This window comes from Pezoporus flaviventris, unplaced genomic scaffold, assembly GCF_033815535.1.
Source record: "Pezoporus flaviventris isolate CSIRO_AGI_PZ_B2104156 unplaced genomic scaffold, CSIRO_AGI_Pfla_v1 ptg000001l, whole genome shotgun sequence".
Lineage (NCBI taxonomy): Eukaryota > Metazoa > Chordata > Aves > Psittaciformes > Psittacidae > Pezoporus > Pezoporus flaviventris.
This window is the reverse complement of record NW_026892549.1, coordinates 56,349,606-56,376,455: the sequence shown is the minus strand read 5'-3', so window position 1 is coordinate 56,376,455 and position 26,850 is coordinate 56,349,606. Positions and strand designations below refer to the sequence as shown.

The window sequence follows — 26,850 nt, the reverse complement described above, 5'->3', positions numbered from 1 at the left end:
AGCGCTGCCAGGAAGCTGGGATGTTTCCCGGCAGGCACAGGACTCCCGGCTTTCTCAGTGGAGTCTTTTGTTTCCAGGAAACTGGTTGAAACGACCCCTGAAAAAGGACGGGATTGCTCCCAGGGCAGCACCTCAGCCAGACACGCTGCATTGATTTTTCCAGCAAGCACCGTTTGAAATGGTACCGTAAGGCCTCGCTGTGCACTCTAGAGAAGCCACTGCGGTTGGCAGGCTTGTCTGGAACATGAGGCTCCACAGTCCTTAGCCAGCAGCCGCCTCAGCAACCCGTGCCAAGGCCCTGATTTACAACCCTGGCAGAGAACACAACCCAACGCTTGTGGCCACATTGGCTTTTTCACCCTTGGTGCAGGAGGCACAGGAGAACCACCACAAAGAACCAGCATGAGCTCCAAGGGCTGGGTGCAGATGAAGTGATCTGGGGTGGATAGAAAGGCAAGGAAATATCCCAGGAAGCAGCTGCACAACCTGCCCTTCCTGGGGCCTTACAGGGGGGGATTCAATGCACCAGTTTACAATACAGGACTGCTCAGGGTGGGCACACTGAAGTCTTTCCCCATTGAAACACTCTGGTGGGCACAGCTTCTCTTTCATAAGCTCCCTGCTTTTCAAAGTACCACAGTAATCTAACTGGAAATCAGACCTTTCTGCATGGTACACTTTGCTTCTTCCACAATATGAATAAATGGAGATTTTCAACTCTACATTTTAAGCCTTACTGAAATAAACACTCAGCCATTATTTGTATTTTTGCAGTCTGCTTTTCACTACCAAAATAATTATGAAAAATTTCATAGAATCATAGAATTGTTAGGGTTGGAAAGGACCATAAGATCATCTTGTTCCAACCCCCCTGCCATGGGCAGGGACACCTCACACTAAACCATATCACCCAAGGCCCCGTCCAACCTGGCCTTGAACATCGCCAGGGATGGAACATTGACAACTTCCCTAGGCAACCCATTCCAGTGCCTCACCACCCTAACAGGAAAGAATTTCCTCCTTGTATCTAATCTAAACTTCCCCTCTTTAAGTTTTAACCCGTTACCCCTTGTCCTATCACTACAGTCCCTAATGAAGAGTCCCTCCCCACCATCCTTACATCCCCCCTTCAGATACTGGAAGGCTGCTATGAGGTCTCCACACAGCCTTCTCTTCTCCAGGCTGAAGAGTCCCAACTTTCTGAGCCTGTCTTCATATGGGAGGTGCTCCAGTCCCCTGATCATCCTCGTGGCCTCCTCTGGACCTGTTCCAACAGTTCCATGTCCTTTTTATGTTGAGGACACCAGAACTGCACACAATGCTTCAAGTGAGGTCTCATGAGAGCAGAGCAGAGGGGCACGATCACCTCCTTTGCCCCACTTTTCACAAATATATTTTCAAAAAGCTAAGAAGAGAGGAAACCTTTGATTTAAGGAAATGTTTTTGAAGGGGAAGAAGATTCAGACAGCATCCAGAAAACACATCTCCAATAGAGGAAACAGCTTTTCTGTGTTTCATATTTCCTTCTTACCACAGTAGTCACTTCAAACCTTAGCAAGAAGACATTGAAGTTCCATCCCAACAACGCAGCCAAGCTGGAGGATGCACTACAGAAAACAAGGGCTTCCCTCCCCATTGCCACCTCCGCTTTAATGTTCAGTGCTTATAAATGGCTGAAACAAAGTCATCTTCTGCTTATTTAGCTCATGGGTACAGAAGGTGAGGGCAGCGCACAGTACTCTGCTCATTGAAGGGGTTTGGACTAGATGACCTTTGAAGGTCCCTTCCAAACCCAACCATTCTGTGATTCTATGACTCTACCCAGTTCACTACCTTTGCATTCCTTCTCTCCACAGACTCCATGACGGATGACTGCTCGGATTAGGGAGTGAGGAATTAATTAACTATGCTAATGTGTTACTTGCAGATTCTCCATGTAGGACAGGCCTATGCTCTTGCCAAGTTTCAGGGGAGCTGTTCTGCAGGCAGGTGAGACAAAGTGGACCATTTAGCAGAGATGCTACCAACTCCACTGCTAAGCAAGAACACCCACAAGAAGATCTCACGTATCCAGCATAAGCACTTTAACTACCCTGGGGTGTCTTTTCCTTCTCTGCACACTTGACTTGCTTTCACATCCCTTCTTGCTTCCAGTTTCACTGAGATCTCATCAAACATGACACAATTTCACACAATCTTAACTTTACTCACTGAGCTTTTAATGAGAAAACAATGATAAATGTTGCCTCTACAAACACGTCAGCATTTTGTGTCTTTTCAAAGACTTTACCTAACTTTTCAAACTAATTCCACCCCTGCTACAACACCCAGACACTATCTTTGGGAACATCATCACGTCAGCTACTACAAATGGTAAAAAGCATGTCCTGGGCTAATTTCTGGCAGATTCTTTCCCATAAAATACATGGGGGGGAACGGACCAGTTCACAGCAGAAATCTGGGATGCAGCATCTGCACCACTCTCCAGCTCTCTGCAGCCTTTCCAGGGCCATGGATCCTCAGAAAAGGGGTTCTTCAGTAACTCCAGGGGTAGAGTCCCTGCTGCAGCTGCCACCCCAGCTTAATTCTGTCCTTCCATATGCTAAAGTGAAGGGACACAGTCAGTTATTCCATAAGCAACACAAAGATGCTGGTGTGAAAAGTATGGAGGTGATGACAGGAGCGGATGCTCAAGGCCACGTGCTGCTCCAGTTTGGGTAAAATTTGTTGCTCACATGAAAAGCTCCTCCCCAGGTCAAGGGCAGCAGATTATTCCTTTGCTGAGAGTGCTTTTAGCTTCACTTCATCATACTCAGACACGCCAGGCAACCATGCCATGCACACAGCGGAAACAGAAGCATCTTATTGTCTAGCAGAGGCATTGCCTATTCATGCTGAAAAAGAGCATTAGATAGAAGAAAGCTTGTTCCAAGGTCACTCCATCCAGACTCACTTAAGCAGCTTTGACTCCCAGTTTCACAGTCAGAAAACCTTAGAGGCAGGGACCCAGGAACCTATTACAGCCAAGAGAAGCCAATGCTTTCAGCTGTAGCACAAAACATCTAACTGCAAACAAACAAATAGAAACAAGGAGACAAAGGGTTGGGAAACTGGTTGTGAAAGGGGTTACTTGCAACGTCTGCTTGCTTCTATATTCACAGCAAACTTGGCATGGATTAGCGAGTGCTAGAATTTTCTCTCCCAGGAAGTGTCTGAGCAGTGACTGTTGTGCTGCAAACCCTTGGTCCTGCAGAAGTGGCAAGATTCTTTCATCTCTTCATATTATTTTCTAACCAACAATGTTACAGACAAATGACTTCTTTTAACTTAAATATACCCTTATGCTTGCATGACTTAGAAATACGCTGTCCACCCACATTCAGCCACCCACTCCTGTGACCCATGCCTGTTGTACCCAGGCAAATAAAATAATCTCTCCCTACCTGGAAATGAGAATACCCAGAAATCTTTTATGCTCTTAAACGCTCTAAACAGCAAAATCACAATATTTGGGATATAATTTTATCATGTGGTAGCTTTTCTCTGCCAAATCTTTACTCAACCAAGCCTGCTGCCTTCAAAAGAAAAGAAAGCAACAGCCACTCCTCCAGCCTGTTCCGGCACAGGGGGAGAAGGGCAAGGAGGACTGAGACATAAGTGAAGGAACCTGAAGCCACAGTGATTATTTTGCAGCCCTTGCATCCAGAGCTTTTTGAACGAAGAAAATGAAGGTATCTGAAATGTGAGGAGGAACAAACTCACTGAGTCATTTAGCCCAACATCTGAACTGCAGGACTTGCTGTCACAGCAAATACCTGCTTTAAGGTTCTGCTTCCTCCCCAGGCTTACCCGATTCTTGCCACTGCTTGGGTTCTGCTCTTCCCACCCTGTGCCAAGGGGCTGACTTATGCCTATGAAGTCAGCAGTATTCTTCTGGGCTAAGATGAAGAATAAATGAGTTTTGCGGGAGGAGAGGAACAAGCCCAGGGCCAAGGAATAGGGAAGGGTAAGAAAGTTGCGTTGGATGAAGCAAGTGCATGTCAAGAATGATAAGAAGTGACTGATGAACAAATTCAGTAAGTGAGGAAAAAGTCTGGAAAAACCCAAGCCATAGGGGTGAATGGATGTTGTTTTAATATAAAGAGACAGCCAGGGGGCCAGAGGAAAGCTAGGATTTGCCACGTCCAATCAACCCATCCAGTCTAGACTCATGCCTCAAGCAGTGGCCAGCACGAGATACTCCACATGAAGAGATAAGAAGCTCTACAGAGCTCCAGTCTCACATCAGCATGTTCTCAATGCACAGACTCCAGGCAGTGACACAGACCTGCTGATACCCATCAGAGCCAGGTGCCTACATGTCTATGATCACCATGGTCTTTCCAATGCAAGCAATGTACATAGAGCATACCCTCACACTGACCTCCAGGACAAACCCTGTCCTCCCATCGACTGCCCATCAGAGATTTCCATTAAGAAGGCAATGAGATACAAAAAGTACAATGGGATCTAGGACATGCAGAGCATTGATGGAGACAGAAAATTCACACATGTATTTTTGCGTTCAGGTGCTTCTGATGCCTTTTTGACTAGAACCCAGGATCCAACATATGATTAATCTTGAATTGCTCTGTATGTTTTCTTCTGCAAAGTCTTTCAGCAGCACTAATGCTGACGTTGGTTTAGGAGGCCTGAAAGCATTAAGTATTAATCACAGACAAAATAAAGTAGGCCTGGAAAAGGTACAGAACTCAATGAGGATGACAAAAGATCTGGAGAAGCTTCTGTGTAAGGAATGACTAGACAGACCGTGACCCTTCATGCTGGGAAAGAGAGGAATGGGGCAGACGTTTATAACAACATGTGCAGCACAGAGAAGATAAGCAGAGAAGAGAAAAGAATCCATCAGTCTCTCCAAAGAGAGCTGTGGTGCATCAAACAGAACTCACTGGTAGCAGGCTCCCTGCAAGTGAATGGTGATTCTTCTCACTGTAGGGAATTATACCGTGCAGGAGGCGGTGCATAATAAAAGTTTATACAGTTATACAATTGCTGAATTTTTCTTCCATTAATTTGCCCATGGTTTCTCAATTGGATAGCCTCTTCTGGGAAGGGAATGTTTTTACATGTAAATAATATCTAGATCTAGAGGATTTGCTATTTTAATATTGACTTTAAATAATTGTGTGGTTTCCCATCATTGATTTTTAAAGGCGTCCCTTCCCCACTGAGTGCGATGGAATGTCGCAGCCCCTCGCTGAGCATCACAGTGTTTAACAAACTCAAAATGAAAATACACTGCAGACGACATAGACTGTATTGCACTGTAAATGAAAAGCACTTATTGCACTGCCAGGCTCTAGCAAATGAACAGCTTTGTCGGTCTGATAAGTTTGTAACTGAAACACGATGTTACATCCCAGACACGTGTTTTTCCATATCCCTCTGCTGATGGAGAAAACAAACAGCCTCTGTGGACTTCCCCTTGCCATTCATGTGGGGTTGGCTCCCCAGATGAAAAAAAGAGGTGCTCATTTTCAACCTGTTCCAGAGAATCAACCCGACCACCTCATACTAAAAACCTACAGACAGCACACAGTGACACTAATCTAGTAACTAGGCTGGGGACATCAACAAGAAGATCAGCTGAGAAGAGAGCTCTGGGGCAGGGGTGATGCTGAAGAGAAAAAGCACATGAGCAGCTAGGAAGACAGATGGCCCTTCCAGAAGGACCTGGTTATGCCTCCAGAGCTGCCACTTGTAAGAGCTCTTATGAGGTACTGTATGTAAATGTTTTATAGATGAGATGCTCAAAGCTGCAACAGCGTAAGCAAAATCTTGCATGTTTTCTTTTCCATTAAGGACAAGCAGTATGAAACACATGCCCCACCACTGACCTCAATGCTGACCCAGAGGGGCTGTCTGCTTGAAAAGATGATTCACTCTGCTAGAAGGGCTGAATGAATAGGCAGTATTCAGACTGTACAACGCCTATCACTTGGGATTCCCTCAAAATTTAGGTCTGACATGAGTGGGTCAGTAACCACACGCTTTTGTTCCTAGCTCCTTGAACAGAAATGTCTCTTTGCATCCTTCAGCGGTTCCCACAAATCAGGTCGATTTTTATGGCTTGCTAATTATTATTGCTAGACTTCTGCAGGGCTTTAGGATGAAAAGAAGTGTGCTTCTGAAAGCTCAGGGCACAAAACTTACAGAATAAATCACTGTCTATCTGCCAGCAACAAAATCCAGCCGTGGCAGCCACTTAAATATACACATCTGGACAGTGCTGAACTTTATTTGTTCAGGGATGGAAAGTTTTGTTCTGCCTTCGTTGACAGAGCATATTAGCGACTACCAAAAATGCAGCAGAAAGAAGTGACTGTCACAAAGTGGATTTTGTCTAGAGGTGTATCAACACATATCACACTTATAAAGCTGTCTGAAATGACATTAAGGTTGCAAGGTCACACCTCAAAAGTTCGGCTGTGAAAGAAATGGGAGACGACTGCCTAACTGTAACTGGGGTCCCTTTCTGCACATGTACCAAGCTACTGCCTAGGTCAATAAACATATTTTATTCTTCTCATTCTGTCTGCCTAGATTATCCCAGTCTTCACTGCATCAGCTTCCCATCCCAGTTCAAGCATTGCCCTGCTGGCCTCCAGTTCCTCACCCAGGGCCTGTCCATGTTTGCTGTCCAGACTACAGCTTTCACCACTGCAAACTCCAAAATCTTTATCCTCTTCATACCAAGGTCCATTTTCGTATCCCCTCTTGCAAGTTTCATCCCAAGCAGCAGTCTCCTCATTCCCATTTCTTTATTAACTTCCAGTTTTCCTTCCTTTCCTCCCAGTCCTTCTTACAACTTGCCTCCATCTCACTGCTTACTCATCCTCACCTTTCCCCATGCACCCTCTATCAGAGCTGTCTCTTCTCCTTACTTCTACAAGTCCTTGGCCATGTTTTCCAATATCGGTTGCCTCTGCATTTGAAACTGTGGACTTTCTCCTCTCCCAGAGACTACAAACAAAGGTGAGGCAGGTTATTGTTTTATTCCCACTCGCAGAGATACTATATGACATGACATAAATTGGGATGGTTGGGCTCAGGGAGGCTTGTAGTAGCAGAGGCTCTAGGAAGTCTCTCCTGACAGTCAGCAAGGTGTCCCCTCCTCAACGAGGAAGATGCTAAGGAACTTCACAGGCAAGATGCTGGGTTGAAACAGCAAACCTGGGCCAACCCAGCCCGGAAAGGCAGCCTGGCTCCAGGAAAGGGCAGCTTGAGCCAAAACATGTGGATAAGAGAGCAAGGTGAGCCTGGCTGCCGAAGACGAAAACTGCAGCCTCAAACACAAAGAGTTTGGCAAAGTGATGGAAACAGGGTCTTATAATGGAAAGTAGCAAGGCACCTTAGCTGGCAGGCTCACCTGTAACATCACAATCAATAAATGGACCATGTGTGAAGGGATGTACATGTTATCTACTAGTGCATGTCTGAGCATAAGATCGCCGTATCCATAGTGACGGCAATCGATATGCTAGCAGTACAGCAGGATAGAGTCTGACAGTCTGATTTGAAGCATAGGGTGTAAAAAGACCTGGAAAGACTTTTCCTAAGAGGCAGACAACCCTTCTTCGTATCCCCTGGAAGAAAGTATAGGTTCCATCAGGAGAAAGTGTAACAGCTCCCAACAAAAGCATCTTGAAGGCTTTGCTATACCCTCTTCATTGGCAGAGAGATGGTGGCCATTTAGATCTGGGCTCTATTCCTGACCAAACTCCTCCTGCTGCTGGAGCGGCTCTGGGGAAGAGCCAGCTTGGATGATGGAACTGCAAAGGCTTCGGACTCTCTGGGCCCCTCTTGCTGACTGCAATGCAGTGTTCATGCCTCCTGTTGTGGTTCCCATAATGTTTTGTCCTTTTCTCTGGTGCAGCCACCACTATGTGTGTGACCTCCTCAGGCCATCCAAAGGGGCAGACCATGCTGGGGCCTCCCACTAATTTCTTCTTTCAGCAAGTCAGTGCTGAGGAACAGGCAGCAAGATACTTGTTCCAGTTCCTGTCTCAAAGGTGCAAAAGGACCCCAATTTACTCAGCCTGGGCCTTGAACTGAGGTTTGCTGTGGCCAGAACCCAGGCTGTAGGCCAAAGAAGTTATACTTGGGTTCTCTGCAGTCTGCAGGATGGACACATACAAAGCAGAAGAGTACCTTGTTCTGACACCCAGACAACTCTTCACCTAAATGTTCTGAAGTGATAAACAACCATCAGCTTCTCTGCATTGAGACTTACACCATCTGGAAACAAAAGAGCCCCCACATCAGATGCTGAGCATCCCTACAGAACCTTGAAACATGTACCCATGAAGAAACAGGCACTAAATTCAGTCAGATACAAACTAACTGCGCCAGCACCAGCACCAGCACCATGGCATCCCTTGTCAGTCTATTCCCCTCTTACCCCTCCTCTGGCACAAAACAAGACGTGCCTTAGTGTACAGCCTATGTCTAGCCTCATGCCACCCTATGGCCAGTGCTAAATCCTCACAGATGAATATCCTGGTTCAGACAGTGAGATCCTGATCAATTACAGATCATGGAAGTCTCGTCCATCCCACACCTGATTTCTGCACTGTATGAGGCTGAGCTGGTATTTGGGGTGTTTCTCCAGTACAGAGGTATCTTCCAGCATCACTGGGTACCCATACACATGCTCTGTCAAGAACAAAGAACTGATGAAAACCGCTATTTTTTTTAAATACAATACTTAAATGTTCTAAAAAGAAGGGCTCTGCTGCTGCCCTTTTAAGACCAGTTTGAAACACTTTACATGACTGAGGCTGCAGCACAGACTAGAAGAATAAACCCCTACAGCTCCCTTTCCTGAAGCAGCGCCAGGATCCCACTCTCCTGTGTGCGTGCCAGTCAGCAGGGATTTTCAGCAGAGGTTTCCTCTGGTGCTCTGTCAGTGTTCTTCGGGAATGTGACAAAAATCAGGAGGTTTTCCTGAAGCAAATTTTTACTTGTCCTTCAAAGAGGCGCCTTACTTGATCCAGAAGGATTTGGTGTGAGAGGATACCCCGAAACTGCAGCACTCAACACATCTCAATGTCTTTTAAATTCCTGAACATTTTAGAGGGTCTTGGTGATGTGGGAATTGTGAACATGAGGCTAATAAAGACTTCCGCATCTACATCATTATATTTGACATCAGGCCCATGATCAAGTGCAACAAATTACCATTTAAAAGATAACAGTTGATATTTCAAACACCAACCCTTCAAGTGATATGCTGCTTTGAAGACTACATTGCGCTTTGCTTTGTTGTACTGCTTCCAAGGAGTGGGGCTCATAACCATGTGCAGCTTCTGAAATGAGGCATGGTATTCTTCACAGTATCACAGTATGCTAGAGATTGGAAGGGACCTCGAAAGATCATCTAGTCCAATCCCCCTGCCGGAGCAGGAACACCTAGATAATGTTACACAGGAATGTGTCCAGGCGGGTTTTGAATGTCTCCAGGGAAGGAGACTCCACAACCTCCCTGGGCAGCCTGTTCCAGTGTTCCGTCACCCTCACTGAAAAGAAGTTTCTTCTCAAGTTTAAGTGGAACCTCTTGTGTTCCAGTTTGTACCCATTACCCCTTGTCCTATCATTGTTTGCCACAGAGTAGAGCCTGGCTCCATCCTCGTGACACTCCCCCTTTATATATTTATAGACACTTATAAGGTCACCCCTCAGTCTCCTCCAAACTATAGAGACCCAGCTCCCTCAGTCTTTCCTCATAAGGGAGATGCTCCAGTCCCTTAATCATCTTTGTTGCCCTGCACTGGACTCTCTCCAGCAGCTCCCTGTCCTTCTTGAACTGAGGGGCCCAGAACTGGACACAATATTCCAGATGCGGTCTCACCAGGGCAGAGTGAATTTCTTCCACAGCAAGAAATGACTACTGAGACAACATGTTTTAAAAGAGAAGGCTTCTTTCAATCAATACTAAAGGAACACAAAGGTGGTGGGAAGTTACTGTATAATCAGTTCTCTCCATATAGTTTAATATTACATAGCACTCTTTGTTTCCTAGTATAAAAATCCATGTGGCTCTATTTTATTTGGCTTTTGACCCTTTATTGCCTTCTTACTGGTTTACCTGGTCAGAATCCGAGCTCTTAACAGGAAAGATTCCCAAAATCAACGATGAGGTGTATGAACATTAAGCAGTGTTCTCCTAACCATGCCAGAACGGCAAGAAGGGCACAGAAGTAGCTCATGCTAGGAAGGATGAGTACAGCATTCACAGTCTGCTGCTCAAATTCCCAGCCCAACTCTCTGCCAGTGGTATGGAAAATGGTCTGGGAAAACACCCTGAAGCCTGGTCATCAAGATAATTCTTCAAAATCTAGATTAAAAATCCATTGTGACTTCATTCCTAACAGTCATTTTCCTATTTCACCAATTGCTGAATGAGGAAGTTAGAAGATCTAAAAACTGGAAGCAGCAGCAAAACCCAGTGTCGTAGCCATGCTAGAAAACACATTAAGGTTCCTGGGCTGTCCCACCTCTGCAAATCACTGTGAAGTGTTTATGCAAGGCCAGATTAGAGAGGAAAGGGCACAATTGGACTTTCATACACTAAAATGAGGAACCAGCCCCTTTGCAGCAAAAAGTCTAAGCATTCAATGTGCTCTTGAGGAGGAGGATGAGGAGAGCAGTCCGACCTTGCTGCAAAGCAGATCAATACCTGTGTGGAAGACCAGGGAGACAAGGAGAGCTTTCTTCCCCCACAGCGGGGATGTTCCTGCCCTTTCCAACCCCTAACTGCAGCACTCTGTCTTACCGGCAATCCTGGTATTCCTGAAATTCCAACATTCAATACTTTCTGAAGATGTGGGCTTAGTCTCACTGACAGAGCCAGGCATGTCTATACTGGGAGATCCCCAATGTGCATTAACCATTCCTGACACACGGCTTCAGGGACAAGGCTTCTGCAGGTAAGCAGGAATGTATTAAAGAGCAGGGCATAGAAAGCACATTTTCTCATTGTGAATAAACTGCCTTCTCAGCAGCTACGAGTGAGCTGTATCTTACATTTTAGGACAGGATTATTGACTTGTATTCCCTTGAAAGCTGCATACCTGCAGGACAGCAAATACACTGCAGTAGAAATACATTAAGTGCAACACAGACAGGATCAAATGCAATTGAACACCTTTACACTGCACATAGCAAAGCAGCAGGCCATCTAACGATGAGACGTGACTGCCTGACTTCAGTAAGTTTCCATGTTTTAGCCATGTGGTGCTTTCAAGACCAATTCATTAACCGGAAGTGAAGCGCTCAATTTAGATCCTCCCCAGTTTCATTTTAACCCCTTCTTGCTCCTTTTCTCAGCATCAATTCATACACGTAGGGAAATAAATGACGACTCCATACAGCATTCCACAGTTTCTCATGCATTTTCATCTCTGTTTTGATGGGCACTCATGTTCACGACAGTGAATCGGAACATCTGTCAGGAAAGCTGCCTCTCTCAGGAATTACAAACATGACACAACTGTGACGCCAGAATATGCCTGAAACAGTGAAAAAGCAACATAAGGAGTACATTACACATTACTTCAGTTGCACCCTCTTCACAGGAAAGACAACAATAGAACCTGGTAAGAAGATGACGAAGATTTTCTGCATTGAGCAACACCCCCTTCCATTTTACTTCCCTTGTCATCTCTGCACCAGAAACACTGAAATAACCAGCCCAGCATCACTGCAGTTGTAATGACTTAACACCCACCTTAAGCACATCCAGAAAAAAGCCCTAATGTTGTAGGCTTCAGTGCTTTTAAATTATGTTTGTTACCATGAGAACTTGATTAAAATGCCACCCACAAGCTTGCAGAAGGGTAGGGGGGGAAACAACAACAACAATATACTTTTAATCAGTGGTAGTACACTTGCTGCATTGCAGCATTTTCCTCAGCTCCACACCACTCTGCAGGAAGAGGCAGCAGAGATGCTCAGACAGATCTGGTTTGCTGAATACTTTACCTTGGGAGAAAAATCCAGCTGACAGTTGTCATCCAGCGCTGTTACACAATGTTCCATTCAAGGGAGAACGTACATACATGTTCTGCACCCTGTCACAAGGCTTGATATGAATACTAAATCACTACATGTATGTGCTAGGTGGAGGCAACTCTGACAGCCACTCAGGACAGACGTTTATCTCATCCGAGATAAATCAAAGCTATAAACACTCTGGTTTTCCCTCCACCTTACCCATGTGCTAGCTGTATAAATTTAGGCTGATTTTGATGTACACATACATCTGGAAATACAAATGATAGTGCCGTATCATCCAGGCTTTTTTCTTTCTGCTTAATTTACACTTTTGGATGAACGGCTGTGGGCACTGCATCACTGCAGCCTGACTTGGAGCCAGAACTGGCAGAACAGGCACCCCAAACCTGCAGGCCCTTCAAAGCACATAATTAGCAGCGTGGCTGAACCAAGAGCCAGTAAGAAACCACATAAAGTAGCTTGTTCAGCAGTATATGTGTTAAATGCCACAGCTGATGCAGGCTATAGGAACAGCATGTAGCCAGTGAGGGGTAGAAAGGGAGAAGGGTTTCACAACTCTGATCAGAATAACTTACTAGCTACTTACTCAAGGAGTCATCATACAGCTCTCTCTTAAAAAGGAGATGTATCTGCTCACCCACAGGAGGAAAACTGCCCCTATTGTAATGAAGAGAGCAGCCAGACTGTATTCCATTTAAGGTGCGAACACAGTGAGCTTCCCCATGGAAGATCAATCGCCCTCTCAAGGACATTGTCCCTGCCAGAGCATTAGGCATCCTTTAGACTTCAAACAAATCCAAGAGGAACAACCTATCGGACACAGACAGGTAGCATGCACCATGCCAGAAACCCTGGCTGCCATCTTCTCGTGAGAGAAGTGTAAAGTGAGTTGAAAGAGAGGGAAAAATAGACCTCTGATGTAAGTTCAGTGGAGCAGGCAGCTCTCCCAGTTCTCCATGCGCATCTGCACACAACATTAGGAGCAGGTCTACAGGTTTTGATATTTGCAGCTACACTTTGACCTGTTATGAATTAAGCATCACCAATCATCAAGTGTTCTTCCTCAAAGGAAGTAATGGATCCAGGAACTGGCGGCAGGGGACACCCTAAAAGATGGTGATGTCCCACCTGAACTGCTCAGGCTGCACAGGGTGATTGTACCAGCTGGGGTGGGGAGGCACAAACAGCAGTGACACCGGAGGCTCTCAGCCGTGAAGCTGAATACAAGTGTACTTGCTTGCACTCAGAAGGTCAGGCAGGGAGCTTGTCATAACCCCTCTAGGTGAGATCCTAAAGGAAATGTTTTTTAAGCACTGTCAATCAATATTTTGGGGAAAAACTGCACGTGGCACTGATCACCAGTGACTTCAGTGAAGTCACGAGAACCACCCTGACCTACCCCAGCTCGAAATCTGGTACCCACTGACTGCCTGGAGCTCTCACCTCAACCCCTTCCTGCTCCCACACACATAGAGGACTGACTCCCACCAACTTCCATGGGATATAGAATCAACCAGGTTGGAAAAGACCTTTAAGATGAAGTCCAACCATTCCTCAGGACTGCCAAGACTAAACCATGTCACTGAGGGCCTCAACACCATGCAGGCAAAACACGAGCAAAGCTTGACCTTATATACGCAGAATACAATGGGCATATCATACCTGAGGGTGGAACACGGCACAAAGAAGAATGCTACAATCATCCAAACCTCCCAGTGATGAAAAACAAAACTTCTCTGCTTTGTGTTCAAGCAAAAGCTTGTTATTTTCCATAGAAATGGATTTTCCTGGAGATTAATAACATAAGCAATTATAAGGTACTTTAAATAAAAAGATTGCCCTTTTATTATCTAGAGACTGCTGAGACTATGATTGTCTCACCTCTTCTTTGGATTATTGTTAATTTATTATTTGCTGGCAATTTATCTTTTTCCATTAGGCATTAGCTGCATAGAACTTGCTAAAGGATGAAAAAATCCATGCACTATTTAAATGCCTTCAGGATTATCTCACTCAAATACAGGTTTTCCTCCTCCTTCCGCTCTGGTGTAATATAGATACTCCTAAAAGAGTACCACAGGATCTTTCACAAGGCAGAACAGTTTATGGTTAAGGCACCAAGATACAAGCTCAGAGTTCAGCCCAGGGCTCTGCCATTCACCTGCTCCATGACCCTGAACTTATGAATAAACAAGCCTGTGCCTCAGCTCTCCTAGATGTAAAACACGGATTATAACATTCACGCTGTCTGTAACTTGCCTATTTATGCTGCAAACCCTTCAGGGCAAGGGCTGTCTCTTCCCATATGTGTGAGGATGCTCTGGCTCTCAACCAAAGCCTTTGGATCCAGATCCCAGAAAGTTTTGCTCCAGACGCAGCATTTATCAGACACAGCATCTGCCTGAAGGCAGCAAATCAAACTTGCAGCCACAAAAAGGAGACCCAAAAGGACAGGACTGCAACACTGGGACTGACAGCAGAGCCCGAGTTGCTCCTTGAGCATGCTGGGGAAGCAGAGGAATCTGGGACTCTGTGTCCCTGCTTGGCAGCGCTGGGGACAGAGGCAGCCCTGGGCTTTGACTGTCTCACAGCTCCAGTCTGTGGGAGCCAGGAGCTCAGTTCAGGTCCTCAGCACTGCTGAATAGGACCCTGATCTCTTACACCTCTTGACAACCAGGCAGAAGCATCAAGAATAGCCACAGTTTAAAACACGTATGTGAAGTCCCCGAGGGAGGTTGCAGCCTGCAGCCCACGTTGAGGAGCCCCTGCTGTTGGTGTTAGCATGAAAACAAACAAAAATGCAGATTCTTATTCCAACTGCTGGCCTGACCAACTGGGGTGTCTCCGAATGACTTCATCCTTTCACAGCATCTCCACAACACTTCCCCACTCTTTCCTCCAGGGATCTATATAAAGCTTTCTACATTTCCTCTTCTGATGGTTGCTCACTTCTAAAAATACTTCTACAAAGAACTGCCTTTGGTAGCAATTAAAATGTGACACAACCTAGTGCCAGAACCCATTTCAGAAAACACAGATCACAAGGTACGCATCACGCCCCTGACACCAGCCTGCCTCCACAACCACATACCAGGTCCTTAAAATTCCTCTGTGACATTAAACCGCTGTTGCCATTCCCCTGCTTGATTCTGCTCGTTAAGTCAGCTGAAGATACCTAAATGTACAAGCAATCCAAAAATACTTGCTCCCTAATTCTCTCATTATGTTTGTGCCCAGGTTTCCCGTCTCTGCCTGTCTGCTGTGTCTATCCATACCCATAACTGTGAATCACACTGGACATCCTTGTCACGTTTGGCAGAAGATACTAAGCTCCTACCTACCACCTTAGGGAATCCACACATTCGTACAGCAGCGAGAAAATATTAATGCCTCTGTGAAGGGAAATACAAGGAGAAGAGCACAGCCCTTAGTCCTTCTGCTTGACAGTGTCCTGGTGGTCTAACCAGGAGATGTGGAGCTCACATGCAGCCATAGCATATGCTCTTTCTGGCCCAATTACCTGTCTAAGCAAAGACAGGTAGAGGATGAAACAGATGTTGCTTAACCTACAGTGGGAAGTCATTGCAGAGAAGACATTGAAAGTTGCTACGTGGAACTCAAATGAAGGCAGGAGACCCCCAAAGGAGTAAGTGGAAATAATCTGGTGAGGAATCAGCAAAAACATGGGGGAAGAGAGCAGGGGATGCAGGGAAGAACCAAGTGCTGTGGGTCTGACGGATCACAGGAGGGAGCGTGAATCCTTCATAGGAAACCAAGAGGATGAGAAAACTTGTGGTACCTGGTACCACAGGAAGGGAATACAGGGGCTGGAGAGGTGGGGGTAGGCTGCAGGTGGTGCAGCAGTGCAAGCTGTGAGTAGAGCCCTGCCACTGGCTACCACTGCACACTGGCAAATTACCACGAAGTGTTTTCATTTATGAGGCAGTTTAATTGGCACAACCATCACCAGCAGTGAGCTGAACTCAAACCAAGACGAAGACTTGACTCCAGGCATCTCAAAGTACAGGTCTGCTCTGAAGATACATTTCAGATTGTGAGACAAGGCATTTTCATGACTTTGTAAGATCCTACTCACTCAGACCAGAAAATAATAGCTTTTCTTATTTTAATTTGGCAGTTCTATTGCTAGCTGAAGCCAGATACCTAAACATGCAGAACCTGGGGGGGGGGAAGGGACAGGGTGGATCTAATTCCATTTTAAGGCCAAGGTTTAAATTAGTTTTTCATGGAGCTGAACTATTTTGTCCATTTCTGTTACTTGGTACACTGGCCAACATGCAGAAATACCGAGCTGTGTTAGTAACCAGACTTATGCTATATTAGGGAGAAAAATATTCCCAATGGAAGCATTCTAGAACAACAGAGACAGACTAGAGATGAAGCTGACCTCATGTATTTTACAACTCATAATACACTGGATCTTAAGTCAAAAAAAAAAAACCCTAAGTAAAATAGGATTAGATCCCTTGTTAGCTGCACAATGTATGCGCTTTCACGTTGATGTGTCCCAGGTGAACTGCATCACGTTAAGTATGGTTTTCCAACTACAATTTCCCAGCATGAGCTACACAGTCTCTAAGCTACTAATTACACTGACAAAGAGCATCTCGCCAGCATGGTGGCTGCTTACACCTCCATGCCTCTTTGTAGACTCGACTGTAAGCTCCTACGGGTCTGGAACAACCCTGCTGTTTCAGCACGCAGCATTTAACACAACAGTGATCTAACCCAGACTTGGACACCTAGTTATTACTATTATGGCAGCTACAGCAATGAATCACGGAGCATTAGCAAGAATCACAGCAAAAGCTGTTGCAGACAGTAGTAGTTGCCAGGCATGCTGCCATTAACCCCAGACTTAACCCTCTTGCGTCTAATTCTGCTTTCATTAAACTCATAAAATGAAATAGAATTTGCCTGCGTTCTTAAGATTTTTAGCAGCAAAACTGAAGGAAGAATAATTCTGCAAGCAAGCAAATTAAATGTTTTTGCACAAAAGAAGTTGTAACTAAAATAAGGATACCAAGGAGTTGTTATTAAGAAAAATCTTACAGCTGTAGGTACAGGTAACATTATGAATTAATAGCTGAGAAAGGACCAGTGCCTTGCAGCCTACCCCAGCTATCCCACACAGACATGGCAACAGGCAATCTTACCATTTTACTACAAAAGCACCCTGAAGCCTCTTGATTTAGAACTCGAGGATGGTTTGGAAAGCAATGGAGAACAGGATCTCCCTTTTCACGTGAAGACTTCACTTGTACATGAATTGCACAGCCTATGATATCCCTCTCCCTGCATAATTACTGCAGCTGCCAATGTGTCATGGCCAGAGAGCAGGCTGAATTATAACTTCCTGCTTCGGAAGGGACCAAAGCCTCAGAGGGTTTAGAAACGAGGGGAAAAAAATGACTCATTTCAAGGATGACAACTAGAGTGCTTTCTGGTCACGATTATGAAGAGTTTTCTTTCATCAACTATGCTGGAAAGAACATTATGATTCAAACATCTGTTCTTCTCATAAGCCTCACTCCTCAAGACAAATGCATCTGTGCCTCTCCCAAACTCCCCCCCCGAGAATGTTCAGAGCAGTCCCATTACTCCCACTATCTCTTTCAAAACCGTGTTTACTAACACAACTGCTTAAGCACACACACCTCAGGCTTAAGTCTTAGCCCGAGTCTCCTAGCACATGCTTAGGCATTTGGTGGCACTACAAAGCCATTTACAGTTATCAAGCGAGAACGGGTTCCTTTTATTCACAAGGGCTTTGCCATGCAGCACTCTCAGTGCTGACAGGTGACAGCACATCCCTGTATGCTGCATCCAAGTCCTGACACCACTCAGAACCACATTTCCAAGGGAAGTTCAGTAGAACTCAGTAGTAGAAAGACAAAGGTGGCTTTAGGCAGCAGCAGGGCTTGCTGTGGAGATAAATGGGGTGTGTGGTAGGGCAGGTCACTGGAGGAGGCTTTTTGAGCAGGTTCACCTTCATCTTGCATTAATTCCTTCCTTCTATAAAGACACTTCAACACTGCCCAGGAATGGAAAAGCTCAGCATTGGGGTTGGCTCTTGAGCCTGACAAAGGCATCAAGCACTACCTGCAACACACAGAACAGTCCTGTTCCCCTTACTTACCAATCTCTTCCTCAAAAACTAAGCTCCTTTGTTCATTACTGCAGAGAGGAAAGGAAGAGTGACATTTCCCTCTAGGTCACCTCTTGCGTCCAAGGGGTTGGAGAGATGCTTACTTAAAAGCTGCATGTCATATAACGTCTGCCTGTCAATTCCTGCCTGAACAGTGTTCCTTCTTGGCTGTAAACAAGTGGCAAGCATCTACCAGTGACTCAACCTGCTAGGTAGGATTATTACTAACACCACCACTACCATCATCATGATTTACTAGTGACAGGACATTCTCCTTCCTTTCCGCTGCTTGACAACCCTGCCTGAATCCTTTCAAAATGCGGCAAATACCACCTTTGATAGTTGATAAAAACAAGTAACACAGTGTTTTGCCTTTATGGCTTATGTTCAAAACAGGTGTTTTCAAACGGAAGAAGTTGCAGATAATGGTTATTAAGATAATCATAAGAAAGGAGTAAAGAGACAGGTTGATTATAAATCAATGAGCTTTTGACTCTCCAGAAATCAAGACAACATCTCACCTGCAGGTACTACAAGAAATCCTTCTAGCGAGTATGAGTTCACATCCCTTCTCCTAAAAACTGTTGTAACCATTGCTCACTGACACCTTTCTGTACAATGTTAACTTTCAACCAACAGCGAGGGAAATCTCTAAGTCTGAAATACAAGCTAAAGTGTATTTAAACTGTAGTCATTTAAAGTACACTCATCTCTCCTCAGAACTCATACAAGATGTGCTCCTAGTGAAGAGGTTCCGACCTAACTGAACAAAATATTGATGCACCCATGCTCTCCCTGAGTACACTGCATGTCCTCCTTGGCCTCCTGCTGTCTTCAAGCCTGTGCTCAGTATGGCTGCTGCCAAGCACTAACCCCATGTATGTGCTCTCCTTCTGAGCATCCCTAGGTTGACAGTAGAAAAAGCAGCATAAGTAACACTTACGCGTTACTCAACACTATTGGGAATCTCAATGTGACAGAGCCTTTAGAGGGCGAGTCCCTCCTCCTGCATAGAAAACATCCCCACACTAGGCCTAGGCTGTGCCCAGGTGAGCAAATTGTCTTGGGACCTTGCTTTTGTAGAGGGCCTTAATAAAACCAGCCCAGTGAAAAGGTCGTGTCAGAAGGAGATACTGATTTTGTTCACAGTGTGCAGGGCATCACAGGGCTCAGTGACCAGCATGAAAAGTCACTGCATCAGCCCCAGAAGCATTGGCACTAAACCCACACCATCAGAGAATGCCATAACACTTCCAAAGCCGAGCCCTCAGCTCCAAACAGGCTGTACTAGCACCCCAGCTGAGAGGCATGTGAGCCCTCTGTGCCACCTTGCTGGTTCTGGTACTCCTCCTCCACATGCAACAGCCCAGCCTTGGGGGATGCTCTCACACAGGAGGCAACGTGACATCCTCCTTCTCCTGAGTCCCTACCTCATTTATCACAACTTTCCCATCACTCACCTGCAGTACATTATTTCCACTGCTAGTTTCCACTGTTACTTTTAGTCACTACAGAGACAACGGGACACAGAACAGACAGCAATGCTTACAAGACACTGTAACCTGTTTTTATCTCCTAGCCACTGATGCAGTGACTCTGTGCAGAAAATTCTAGTTCTGATTTCCATATTTTCATAGAGTCATAGAATAGTTAGGGTTGGAAAGGACCTTAAGATCATCAAGTTCCAACCCCCCTGCCGTGGGCAGGGACACCTCACACTAAACCATGCCACACAAGGCTCTGTCCAGCGTGGCCTTGAACACCACCAGGGATGGAGGATTCACAACCTCCCTGGGCAACCCATTCCAGTGCCTCACCACCCTAACTGGAAAGAACTTCCTTCTTATATCCAATCTAAACTTCCCCTCTTTAAGTTTTAACCTGTTACCCCTTGTCCTGTCCCTACAGTCTCTAATAAATAGTCCCTCCCCAGCATCCCTATAGGCCCCCTTCAGATACTGGAAGGCTGCTATGAGGTCTCCACTCAGCCTTCTCTTCTCCAGGCTGAACAGCCCCAACTTCCTCAGCCTGTCTTCATACGGGAGGTGCTCCAGTCCCCTGATCATCCTCGTGGCCTCCTCTGGACTTGTTCCAATAGTTCCATGTCCTTCTTATGCTGAGGACACCAGAACTGCACACAATGCTTCAAACGAGGTCTCATGAGAGCAGAGTAGAGGGGCAGGATCACCTCCTTCGACCTGCTGGTCACGCTCCTTTTGATGCAGGATACTGCAAGCACACACTGAAGCCAGCTCATGTTCATTTTCTCATTGTCCAACACCCCCAAGTCCTTCTCCTCAGGGCTGCTCTGAATCTCTTCCCTGCCCAACCTGCAGCTGTGCCTGGGATTGCTCCGACCCAGGGGTAGGACCTTGCACTTGGCATGGTTAAACTTCATGAGGTTGGCATCAGCCCACCTCAAAAGCGTGTCAAGGTCCCTCCGGATGGCATTCCTTCCCTCCAGGGTATCAACCGAACCACACAGCTTGGTGTCATCGGCAAACTTGCTGAGGGCACACTCAATCCCACTGTCCATGTCAGTGACAAAGATGTTGAACAAGACCGGTCCCAACACCGATCCCTGAGGGACACCACTCATTACTGGTCTCCAGCCGGACATTGAGCCATTGACCACAGCTCTTTGTGTGCAGCCATCCAGCCAGTTCTTTATGCACCGAGTGGTCCACCTATCAAATTGATGTCTCTCCAATTTAAAGACAAGGATGTCGTGTGGGACAGTGTCGAACGCTTTGCACAAGTCCAGGTAGATGACATCAACTGCTCTACCCCTGCCCATCACTTCTGTAGCCCCATCGTAGAAGGCCACCAAACTGATCAGGCAGGATTTCCCCTTAGTGAAGCCATGCTGGCTGCTTCCATTTCAGACTTGCCCACTTTAACTGCCCGTGGCATCCCAGCAGCACCACAGGGCACTCCACAGTCAATACTTTTTTATTTCAAGAGCAATGTCAGTTAGAGATGGGACCTGCAGAGACAATTTAAGCTTTGCACAGTGGATGTCTGAAAATTCACTTTATTGCCAGCTGAGTATTACCAGTGGAGAAGAGGTGACTGCAGTAGAACTGCCCGTTACTTGAAGTATTACAGGCTAATTTAATCCCTCATTTAGTACAAGGGTTTTTTGGGGCCATGGGAAAATTCCTGAAGTGTGCAGGATCACTGCAGGGAGCCAGCCTGTGGGCACACTGAGATGGTGCTCAATGGGACGGCTGCCTCTAGAGCAGCTCCTGCCCTCCTGCATTCCTTCCCACACTGCTGGGCTGCTTGTGCTATGCTTCCCAAGAGAAGTAGTACTGAAACTCAGTGCCACAACAAAAGGCACCTTAAACCTCAGGAATGCCAGCAGCACGTGTCTCAGGGATAGGACAGGCTTACACACACAGTATTTATCTTGACTCCCACAGCCACAGCAAGCCATGGCTTGTGAGAGAGAGAAGAGTTCAGAGGTGAAAATTGTACTTGTGTGTGTGCTTTATACAGCCTAAAAACTTAGAGGGCCAAATCTGATTCTTGATCTCCATTTCCCTCAGAATCACAGAGATTCACAGAGCCAGGAGAGACTGTGTGCAGAAGTAAACTAGGAGCTGGCCAGGAAACAGATTTATGGGCTTATAAAAGCTCAGGAAGTATAAAACCAGCCTTTGTACCCGATACGTACGCACACAAGTGCATCCATGCATGTACACACAGATCCCAGATCACACACTATTATGTTGGTTTCATTCTGCAGTACCACCCTGCCTCCCTTTACGGCTGTGCTTCATCTTTCCATTCTTTCCTCATAAAGCATCTCAGCAGCCTCCGAAGCATGGCACAGACTACTTGAATAATTAATTGTGTGTGTGTGTGTGTGCGCGTGTGTTCATGGTGCTCATGAAGTGTCTGAACCTCCTCTAGCTTGCTGAGTTGAGAGGAGATCCTGGGAAGGGGACCACCATCCCATTATGCCCTACATCTCACTCTCCATGAGCTTCTACAGGCATCTTCTGAGCTCACTGAAACCTTTTTGTTTCGCCTTTGTTGTAAGGCCAGAGCAAACACATTTCACCCCAAAAGAACGGCAGTATTTAACCCGACCCTAAGTAAAGTTACAACAGCAGGAACTCGGGCAGTTTTTCACCTTACACTGCCCTCCTCTATTTCTTCCTTATGCTTCATATATTGCCTGCCAATAAAACTCCATTCCTATTTGCTGAAGTTCAGTATTCTGTCTTTAGCATTTCAAACTGATGCTTGTGAGAACAAGCTATGTTCACTTGTAAATCAAACTGAAATGAATACCCATGCATACAGAAACACTGGCAAAACAAATGACGCAGGCAGCACGTGATCTCTCTAACTCTTGTTTTCAGCCTGCTGAGACAGGGGTCTCCTGAAAGTTTTTCCTCTTCCAAAGCAGAGAAAAAGTGAATTTCTTTGATCTAATCCAATCAATTCCAGTTCTGCAGCTGAGGCAGTATTGTGCTTGCCCGTACTCTGCCACTGTTCTTACTTTTTCTGTGGTGCAACTCACTGCAGTGGCAGGACAAGACACATCAGAGCACTGCGCAGCAACACCATCACCAATCTCAGCTGCTCTGTCCTTGTGTCAACACCATCTTAGGCCCTTTCCACCTGGAGTTGTAAGCAAGTTCTTGCTAAGCCAAAAGCAAGAAGACAGCTGCTTTTGCAATGGGTACAGTGGCTACAAAAGCAGGAACCAACCCCAGAAGAATAAAGTGCTCCAGGAGCCAGAGGAATTTTCTTTTTGCTCTTTTCTCAAGCCTCCTTGGTCTGTTGAAGCAGCCTCCTTGTGAAACTATGCCAACAAGTAAAAAGGTCATACCTGGTTAAGCAGATGATAGGATGCTGTGTCTGGTTCTTAAACAAGGGAAACTCTCTGTTCCTATAAAGAAATAGAGAAAAAACATGCTCTATTTAGTCTCTGTTCAGTGAATTTCGCATAAACTCAATACTATGAGGACTACAAGATGCTGTAAATGTGTACACTTATGTTCCAGCCTTTTCCTCTTAGTTTTGCTTCCCAAGGCTCACTAGAGATGCATTAATTCAGATCCCTGTTATGTCCAGCCTGCTTCGGGACCACCAAGGAGCTGCTAAATCCTTAGGCTTTCCCTAAGAAAAGCTGGCAATGGCTTCAAAACGCCACCTTCCCTGGATTCAGGGAAGGCAAATGGAGCACACCCCCAAGCCAGCCTCTCTCCACTGGGAGACCTGGCAGGCTGCTACATTTACAGCTTCTGCTGCAGGAGCATCTCAGGCAGGAACAAGGAAAGCGTCTGCCAAGATGCCCAGAAAGTAATGGAATAAGATCAGGAGTCCCTCACTGACTTCCCAGCACCCAAAAATATCAATGCAGGGAACTCCTCCATTTTCTTCTTAAAGCTGTTTCTCTTGCCTCACTTGTAGAGCAGAGGGCCTTTTTGCCACATGTATCTTTGAGTATCCCCTAAGTACCCTCTCAGACGCTTGTAACTGTGCTGCTTTTAATCGTGCAGAACTTAATTCCCCGTATATGATACCTGACTCAAGCTAATGCTTCTCTTTGGGAGTTATTTCTTTTAAAGGTTCAGCAAGAACAGGCCAGGCATTTCCAAGAACCAGATTAGTGAGGAATACATGACTAAAACCAAGTTAAAAACAAGGATAGGATTAAGGTAGTGAGGAAAAATAAGATAGAAGTATGGAATTAAAGAGAATCATAATGCATATACACAAAGGGAAGCAACCTTAAGCGGGAGTTCACACCTTTCCTATTTCCAAGCTTGGACTCTCATCCTTCGACACCGAGTTACTCTCCTTGCCTACACCATGTCATTGGCATGGGGCTGTGCTAACTACAGCTTTCCACCAGTTTGCCCAGTTAACAACCAGCAGGAATGGAAAGATTTTGCTGCGTTGAAGGAGGAAGGTTTCAGATGGTTCTGACAGCAAATAAACAGGGAGCGACTGCTCCACCTTACTGCAGAGGCTGTTATCAGAGTGCACTGTTCACTTACAGGCAATAATTAGTTACACTAAGTGAGCTATGTGGAGATGAGGCTCCAGTCAGCATCAATGCTACCCCCCTGCAGGGTGAAGAGGAATGTTAAAATAAGCTAATTAAATTTGCTCTGGCTCAGCAAAAAGATCGATGCTCTCGACAGCTGAGTGCTGAGCACTCGGCATCCCAACAGCCCTCTGATGTGTCACTGGTGCAAAGCAATGCCATGGAGCCAGAAACAGGGGAGGCGGATGCTCGCCTCTTGGCAGAGGTAATAGCAGGAGACAGAAGCATTCAACAGGAACACTAACAGAAAGATAGACACACCTGCAGCATGCGTGCCCGATGATCAGATGGCATTTTGACATCAAAAATTCTGCTTTGTGCTTTCGCACTGTCTACTGCCATTGAACATAGAACCACAGAATGGTTTGTGCTGGAAAGGACCTTAAACATGCACTCTAATAGGCTGAACTGAAACCCCTCTGCTAAAGGTTTGCTGCAATAAATGTGACTTTAGCCAGTAGCAGAATACCAAAAATACCAGACAAACAAAACAGAGAAGCCAGAAGCGAGAGGTGGTTTTGATGCCCCAGGAATTTGCTGGGGACAGGCTGTAATCAGCATTTCCACCTCTTGCTGACCAGGAAGAAAATGAGATGGTTCAAAGAATCTTCCCCTGGAAAACAGATTAGAGACCCCCACACACCAAGGAGCCAACAGCTCCATGATTGGGGCAGTTGTCTAGGAAGCAAGAAGTTAACATTCAAGTGCCTGGTCAGAACCTGGCACCACATGCATGAATGGGGTTTTTGACTTCTTGTGAGCATCTTCCAATAACTGCAGTACAGAATGTGTTAGGAAGGGCTTCTTCTTGTTTGCTTTACTCCCCAACCCTCTTTCTTCAGAGAGAAGCTGCTGAAGAACCTACCCCAGTAAGAAAGTCATTGAAATTGGCACAGTCTTTAGAAAAGCTTCAAGCTTTGATGAAGGAAAATGCTGGCTTGCTGATGCACCAGAGCCAGGAGCAGCACCAGGGCTGCTCCAAGCGTTGCCCTTCCCAGGGACAGGGCACACTACGGACAAGCTGATTGTCACTCCTAATCGGAAGCTGCCATCAGAAGACCCTTCAATCTTGGATATGGAAACCTTTATCAAGATCATGCAAGCTTATCACAATGCAGAAACCTTGCTGAAGTCTCATTCACAGACTCAGAATGCTAAGTGTACTCAGCATGCATTTTCTTTCACTGAAGAACATGTACAGGTTTCTGCTGATGCAGACTTACGCAGGTCTAGACAGCTCTAGGCCGGATGCACTGTGACCTAGCATCAAATGGATACAGGTACCTGTTTATTCTGCCTCTTCCTGTGTGTAGAGCATGTCACTGACTGCATCCTACTTACCCTGTTGTGTATATCAGGGATTACATTTCCTTCTTTTTGTTAAACACTTTGACATCTACCTATAAAAACTGATAGAAAAAAAAACACAAAGTGCATATATATACACACACAACAGAGGACTAAGTCTTGCTTTTATGCACAAGGTATTTGCAACTATTCTTCACTAACATACACCTACTCCTGTTTCTCCTCTCCTCTATTAAACTTTAAAAACCACCCTGGCTTGATAAATTTATACATTTTATTCAAATAAAGAATATATCTGTATTTTACAGGAGCTGTTTCCCTTTCTTTCCTTTTGGAGGACTTTTCCAAAGACTCCTGGATCACCCATCCAACAACACACCCATTCTGCACAGTTATCTGTGATGAAAATAGTAAGGACCAAGTGCAGACTCTTCCTAAGCTGTTCCACTTCTTCCCCTCAGAAAAGAGCTGTGCTGTTATCCTGAGGGGTCAGCCCATCCACCTGAGGCCCTGACCCTGCCTTGCACAGTTCCATTGGCTTCACCAAGCCCCTGCCCAACTGCATAGTTAAGAGAAACTCTCCCAAGCGGGAGCCTGTTTTTTGCTACGTATTCCCTCAGAGCGGTGTGCAAGCAACGGTTAAAACCTAAATTGCCACAAATTATTTTTAAGCATTTAGTGCTCTGCCCAACAATGCATTTTACACACATTAGTCTGCAAATACTAAGGCTACAAATGGATCTGATCCATTAGCACCAAAGCTTTCCACATAGCTTTTCCTTTTAGAGTACACTCTCCTCCTCCTTCCTACTTTCTATGCCCTCCATGCTTTCCCAGCTGGTGTTGATGTGGAGAGCAAAGGTCTTCCAAGCACTGCAGCTAAAGGAGGTCATCCAGAGGCCAGGTTCTGCTGGTGTAAACCGCTGACCATGAGCAGAAGTCAGTAGCTTACCCTGCCTGCAGACACGGCCCAAAAATTGCCGAAAGACTGCAGTAGGATGCTGCCTTAACTCCAGAATCAAGAGTCCACTGCCACTCTCAGCATTGATGCCAGCTCACTGGATGAGCAGTCCCACTGCTCACCCAGTGACTACAGCAATCTCCTCTCACTGTAATATCCACTTCAAAGGTTTCAGTAGTTTAAAACAAAGCCTCACAAGTTGAGAAAATCTATTAATGGGGAAAAGCATCTTGGGGATGCTAACTGGTAGTCTGAGCAGCTCACAGC

The 26,850-nt window shown here is 45.7% G+C and overlaps 1 protein-coding gene across 36 annotated transcripts in view; it reads right to left on the bottom strand.

Moving 5' to 3' along the window:
* The window catches only part of MAP2 (microtubule associated protein 2), a 226,993-nt gene that overhangs the window by 82,637 nt on the left and 117,506 nt on the right, over positions 1 to 26,850 (bottom strand). For 35 of the 36 annotated variants that reach the window (XM_061459052.1, XM_061459161.1, XM_061459114.1 and 32 more), the window contains one exon: positions 23,091 to 23,150. The exons of the other annotated variant lie outside the window; for it this stretch is intronic. The gene's annotated coding sequence lies outside the window, so the exon portion shown is untranslated. The remainder of the gene's footprint in view (positions 1 to 23,090; positions 23,151 to 26,850) is intronic. 36 annotated transcript variants of the gene reach the window in all.